This window comes from Coenobita brevimanus, chromosome 17 (genome assembly GCF_032717465.1).
Source record: "Coenobita brevimanus isolate Jiangsu-jjx chromosome 17, ASM3271746v2, whole genome shotgun sequence".
NCBI classification, from domain to species: Eukaryota; Metazoa; Arthropoda; class Malacostraca; order Decapoda; family Coenobitidae; genus Coenobita; species Coenobita brevimanus.
In genome coordinates, this window is record NC_136970.1 from 16,493,928 (window position 1) to 16,501,427 (window position 7,500).

Here is a 7,500-nt window from a genome sequence, read left to right on the forward strand (position 1 = left end):
TACAGAACATTTCCTGTATATACAGCAGAAGGCAGTGGGGGTGTGGGGGTGAGGTATTGGCTAGGGGTGGTAGGGGGGGAGCAGGTAGGGTAAGGAAGGTGAGGTCCAGGGGATAGGGAACACAGATCACGGCACAAGGACGCATTAATAGAGTATTATCAGGAAGTGGAGACGAAGTCAGTAATATTTAATGACTAGAACTAATGCTGTACTTAGTTGGTGTTTCAGGATACACTGATACACACACACACACACACACACACACACACACACACACACACACCATTCAGTTATACAAGGGCAAGTTAAAAGTGTATAATCAGCAAAAAAAATAAAATCTTGTTATAAGTCGGTGCACTTTTGCCATTACTCTCTCTCTCTCTCTCCAGGACGGTGGCACTTCGTATCAAGAGAGGGAAAAAATTAATATTAAAACCTGAAACAAGAGTCTGGAAAATGGGCCTGGCTGGGGTGATGATAATGATGGCACTGGGTGGAGGGTATGTAACATTATGTCGTGCTGAGAGAGAGAGAGAGAGAGAGAGAGAGTTGTTTGTTTGCGCGGCAGGCATATGTTGCCGGTATGCGGGATTATAATGGTAAATGATGGTCATATATATGGCATGTGGAAACGAAAATGTGGAAATCGTAGTAGGAGAACAAAGAGAGATCACTGTATGACACACAAGCGGAAACTGGTGGTATGAACGTGATGAAGTGACCAAACCATTAGACCGTAAACAGAAACCGGACAAACGAAGAAAGACACACAAAGAAATCAAGAATATGTGTGAGAAAATGTGAAATTACTTATGTGGTGTACAGGAATTGGTAAGAAGAGACTTAGAGTAGAGAAAGTGGAAAGAAAGGAAGAAGACAGACAAAGGCATGCAATATTCTTAAGGGTAAGATTAATGACAATGAAACGAAGAAAACAGATGAAACGGAAGTAATGATAGCAAAAGCAAAAGAAAGTACAAGAGTAATTTATTCAAAACCAGACACAAGGATAAAAAGAAGAAAATGGAGGATGTGTACTGTGTACAAAAAGATGCAAAAAAATGTATAAATATACAGCACTGAGAGTTGAGAAATAGAGGCATAGCAACATAATCCTACGGGCAACCTTTCATATTTTCTATACTGTCAGCGACGAAAAATAGTATAACGAGTTACATAGCAGTTCTTTCTTAACTCATTTACCTTGCTTATTGAAACTGACTGGATTTTATGAGTTAAGATGTTACCTATTTAGAATTTAATTAATACGAAAATGGTGTAGAGCTGAGTTAATTATTGCGGAGAGAGAGAGAGAGAGAGAGAGAGAGAGAGACTCCACTCCAAAATTAGCATTTCCTTTTTATTTCATCGTCTTCTTTCTTTGCTCTGGCACTTCATGAATTCTACTCCATAACTGTTATTCCTCTTTGCTGAAACCCTCACTCTTTTCATGTTTTTTCTTCTCTTTGTCTGCGTCACATACGGCTTTCGTTTTTCTCGTTTGCCTATCTCAAATTTCTCTCACCCATCTCAAAATCCATTCTCCCTCACCTCTCTCCCCTTAACTAACAGTCTTTCCTGGACTTACAAACTATCCCTACTGAACACATTTTTTCTCCCACCCCAGTAATCCCTGCCTTCCCTCTATTCCTTCACCCCTTACTTTCCTTACCCCTCCCTCCCCCAATTCTCCCTCCTAATCCTTTGTTATCGACCAACCAAACGAGTATTAACCTTTCCCCCCTCTTCATATCTTTTCCCCATTTTTAACATAGTAGGGAGTAAGAGGGTATTTCGCCGATATAATTCCCTGTTTGCCTTCAAATTATATTGATAGACTGGCATATCTTGTGTGTAGCACGGACGACTGCTGTAATGATGGTGGATTATGAAGGGACAGAATCTAGGAAAGTGAGGATGGGTTATATAAAGGATTTTCTCTGTTCAGTTAAGGGAAGTTTGTCTTTAAATAATCACACATAGTACCTTATCACCGTACATGTGGTCTTGGCTAACCCAGTCATGTCACAAGGCCATGTACTGTGTTGTCGCAGCAGTGTTTAGCGTGTTGAGATATTCACACACAGTACAGTGTCACCATACATGGTCTTGATTAAAAACAACTCAAAATAAGTAAACTCTGAGAAGTTTTTAATCAGGGCAGTGAAGAATAAATTGTTTAATGTCAGTAAAAATAAATTACCATCTTATTTTGTATTGTCACTCAATTTCTCATTCGGCAGTAATTTTGTTTCTAAACAAGTCAAAGCAAATACAGAAAAACGCAATATTTCGTCGGCTCAAAATGGTGGCAAGCATTATCATCTATAAATCTACTATATGGCATAGCCGACTGGATTCCCTCCCACATGATCCCCTTTTTGTGGGATAAGCATTCGAATTTTCTATTACATTTTAGCGAAAAATAATTATCCCTCTAACGTACCATTGACGATGTACTGATGGGAATGATAAGTGAGTTTCTACTGGCAGAGGAAATATTGGATAGTGAACTGGTGGTGTAAAAAGGTTCCATAATATTAGAGGATAACATTGTTAGGGAGTATACGATAGGGTTGTGACCTATTAAAGTAAGAGTATGTGCCTACCCCCCCCCCACACACACTCACACACCTTGGCACACGAATTCTTAAAATACACACACAAGTAATCCAGCATATTTGCATTGATATGCTTACCGGTAGTTGTCTTTATGTAAATTCGCTAAAATACGCACGCAACCACAAAAACAACAGTCACATACACAGGCATCAGCACACCAGTTTATACCTACTTACCTACCTACCTACCTACATACATACATACGTACGCACATACACACACGCCCTTGTCACAGTTCTGTCTGCACATACGCACATAACCACGTACAGTGATGCCAAGCTCTCTCTCTCTCTCTCTCTCTCTCTCTCTCTCTCTCTCTCTCATTAAACATATGCTCCCTAAATTAATCTATTTTCTTCCGTTTTCTTCGACACTATATCCTCGCGCGCCAGGACTCGGACTTATAACCGACGCAAATGACTTTATACAATCCCAATTTTATTTCTTGTAATTACTAACGACGCAACAACTGGCCATTACATTTTATTATATAGTAATTTTTCTTTAAATTGGGGAACTATGATGTTGCTGTGTTAACGCTCTGAGACAGAGAGAGAGAGAGAGAGAGAGAGAGAGAGAGAGATTCTGGTTACTGTTTAAGATATAATGTATCTAAGAGAGGACAGTAAGATTGTGGTTACTGCTTGCGTTGTGACTAAGAGAGAGAGAGAGAGAGAGAGAGAGAGAGAGAGAGAGAGAATTTAGGCTAATAACGAAACGCGTTCAAAATACATTACGAGGGAATGCAGTGAAATTATTTTTTTTTTTTACTGCTGATGTGAGAATAAATTACTATGAATTATGTAAAGAAAATAAGCTTCAGAGTGAAGGTTTCTTGATCTCAATCCCATGATATCTATCTGTCTATCTATATATATGAAGCCTCTGTGGTATAGTGGTAGAGTATGCGTTTTCGTACACTGAAGGACGAGGGTTCGCATCCCGCCAGGATAATAAACTTTGGGAGTGTTCTTCAGGCCACGTGCTGCTTCGGCGGACATAAAGGGGTGGTGTGGTTGAACCAGTGTCGCATACAATAAAGCAGTGGTTTCCAACCTGTGCGGCGCGTCCCCCTAGGGGGACACGAAGGGCTGCCTGAGGGGACGCGAAGACTTTATAAAGAGGGCAATTATATTTGAAAACTATGAATTATGATGGAATTAGTAATTTCTAAATATGGAGAAAATATATCAGTGTCATAAAAAGACTTTGTAGTTACTTGTAGAGAAGTTATATATATTAGACTTGTGGACGAGCGGTTGTTATACTTGAGTAGCTTTGTAAGTAGATAATCTTCTTTCCCATTTGTCATGCAATAACAGGAGAGGTAAAGAATAATATGGGACTATTTTTATTTGTCTTGGAAATATTAACAAGTCTCTCACACAGAGCGAAGAATTAAGTAGAGTCCCGCTAGCTATCTCCCTATCTCTCTCTCTCTCTTCCATGTTGCTAAGCCCTTCTCCCTACGACCTGCCTGTTCTATGGCTAGCCTCCATCTGAGCTCTCTTTCCTAAATTCTGGTGAAACAGGAGTCGTATCACGTGTGTTCCCTGTGGTTGGAAAATTCTAGAAGCCTGTGTGTGAGTATGTGTGTATGTGTGTTCACCTGGTGATCGCTGACAAACTAACTGCATCATCTCCTGACTCCTACTTCCTAGTCTGTCGTCAGCTTTTCCTCAGTGTAACTTGCAAGATCATTTCCCATTCCCAGGCTCGCATAGAGCTGTCTATCTGTCTATTTATCTATCTTTTTATCTATTTGTCTATTATGATTTGTAATTATATTATGGAGTCCTAACATATGCTCGGTCACGCGAAAATGGCGTACCATCGACAGTTAATAGTCATAACATATTAATACATATTATATACACATTATAATGAACTTATAAGCTAATTAAGTGAAATACATAATATTGTAAAAGTAACATAATTGTATGAATATTGTATACATATAATATTCATAGTAAATAGCAATTATCCAGTAATATTACATTTTAAACAAGTTGTATACATTTTGTGAGATGTGTATATATAACAGACATACGCATATAATTGTGCAATGGTAATACTGCTAGGTTATACATTACATATTGAGTTATCACTTTAGTAATGTCTAATATTTCACCTAACTTGTATGATGATACTGGTAATACAGAATTGTGCTATAGTTGTATGACTTATAATATTGTAGTAACATTGTGGTAATACATAGTTGTAACATTTTATGAATTGTTACAAAATATTGTGGTAATGCATAATTGTGTTGGCCTTATAATTGTGGTTACATTTTGTTAATGCAACTGTTACGTAAGTGTCTTGGCCTTATAATTGTAGTTAAAGTTACATAACAGTTACATCTTGTTAATGCAACTGTTACATAATTGGCAAAGTGTAACATAATGCAATTGTTTGTCGTTACATAATTGTTACATATCGTTTGTAGTTACATAATTGTAGTTAAAGTTACATAAAAGTTACATCTTGTTAATGCAACTGTTACATAAATGGTACATATTGTTTGTAGTTACATAATTGTAGCAAGTGTAACATAATGCAATCGTTTGTCGTTACATAATGTTACATATCGTTTGTAGTTACATAATTGCAGGAAGTGTAACATAATGCAATCGTTTGTCGTTACATAATTATAATATGGAGTTACATAACTGTAATAATTGCAGTCCTGACATATGAATCCGGTCATGCTGCGGTCGATGATAGTGATGATGTGCCATGCCACTTGCTTGTGGAGACAACAATTTGCTTTTTTGTTTGTAGGTTATGTGGTATTTTGGCATATGTAGTAACACTTACACTTATTTTCATTTGTTTGTTATGTGATCTTACTCTATTTCTCTCTTTTTTCTTTCTTACATTTTCTTTCTTTTTTTTTTGTATTTATTGATTTTGTATAGTTTGTTTTTCTTCGCTTGTGTACGCTTTTTCCATGTTGTTCATGGTTGCATAATTACTGGCTAATTTCCTTGGGATACTTTTTTAAAGTTTAGTTTATATTGCACAGATATTACTGAAAATGATATTATATAGTCCCATATTTTGTTATTTTATATAAAAAAATATATATACACTATAATACAGTATTAACTATATACACTGACTTGTTGTTCACTTGTACCTATCGTGGGTAATATGTGTGTCAGCACTGTGTGGAAATCATTGTCTTCACGATTGTGTTGAAGATGTTCACTCTTGCTAACGTCATTTGTGTTGGCCATTTTCTTTTTTCTCTAGTTTACCTTGTAACTTAATTTATATGTTTCCACTAGGTAGCTTTAATTAATAAATGTTTAACATAGTTCTTTTAATCGCTCACAGAGTAACTGTGATGGTATATTTTCTTTATCACTTTGTAGATATAATAATGTATAGCTGTATGTATGAAACACGTATTTTATGTTGGTATAAATGGTAACACTCGTTGGTAGTAAATAAATGTTATAATAAATGAATGAATATATACAGTGTAGAATATTTATTGTTGGTGATTATTTAGTGTTTGAGTTATGCAGATAACTGAAGTAAGTATGTGTATTTAAGCTGTAACTATACAGCACGTATTATATGTTTGTGCAGAAGCTTACTGTCTATCACTGTGTATTGTATAAATGAAGTAACTATGTAACTCACTAATTTTTACCGTGGTGGGAATGGTGTTAGTGATGGTGCAGGTGGTGAGTTGACTGACGTGACGTCTTTCAGCAAGCACGCATGATGACGTCGACTTCCCACACTGGTAGCTGTGGTGAGTAAATGAGTAGCGATGAGTAACTTGAGTGAAGATGAGTGAGTAAGATGAGTTGTGAATATGGACTTGGTATTTGCTTCGTCGTCTTGACCTCTTCACTCCTGCGTCAGCGGTGGGGGTTGGGTGGATGTAGCAGAGAGAGGAGGGTGAGGTCTGGTAGTTGTGAGTTATGAGTCGTGTCTCATTCTTCGTTTGTTTGTTCCGTTTTCTTTGTCGATGTTCTCTCGGTCCTTTTCTCTTGTGATTTACTCGTTGTGGGATGAAGACTGCTGCTACTTGTAGGTGCGTGTAGAAGATTATACAGACGACTCATAGAGTTGTTACTTGTAGTTGATTGTCGATGGTTGTAGTTCGTTGGTTCGTCGTAGAAATTTCAAGATTGTTTGTATCAGTACTGTGTTAAACTACTTGCAAGGCGTCCTGTGACCTCTTCACCTCTACATCAGCATGATGATCGGGGAGACGGAGGGGCTGGTTGGAGAGAATACTATCAGGAGCTGGTTGTGAGTTGATGGTTGTGAGAGGTATTTTTTTGTTTTCAGTCTTGATATTTTGTAGGAATTCACTGTTGATTCGTAGACGAGGTTCGTATACGTTCGCTGCTACCAAATGTCATAAAAAGACTTTGTATAGATACTTGTGGAGAAGTTATATATATTAGACTTGTGGACGAGCGGTTGTTATACTTGAGTAGCTTTGTAAGTAGATAATCTTCTTTCCCATTTGTCATGCAATGACAGGAGAGGTAAAGAATAGTATGGGACTATATTTAATTGTCTTGGAATATTAACAAAGTCTCTCACACACGAGTGAAGTATAAGTAGAGTCCCGCTAGCTACCTCCCTCTCTCTCTCTCTCTCTTCCATGTTGCTAAGCCCTTCTCCCTACGACCTGCCTGTTCTATGGCTAGCCTCCATCTGAGCTCTCTTTCCTAAATTCTGGTGAAACAGGAGTCGTATCACGTGTGTTCCCTGTGGTTGGAAAATTCTAGAAGCCTGTGTGTGAGTATGTGTGTATGTGTGTTCACCTGGTGATCGCTGACAAACTAACTGCATCATCTCCTGACTCCTACTTCCTAGTCTGTCGTCAGCTTTTCCTCAGTGTAA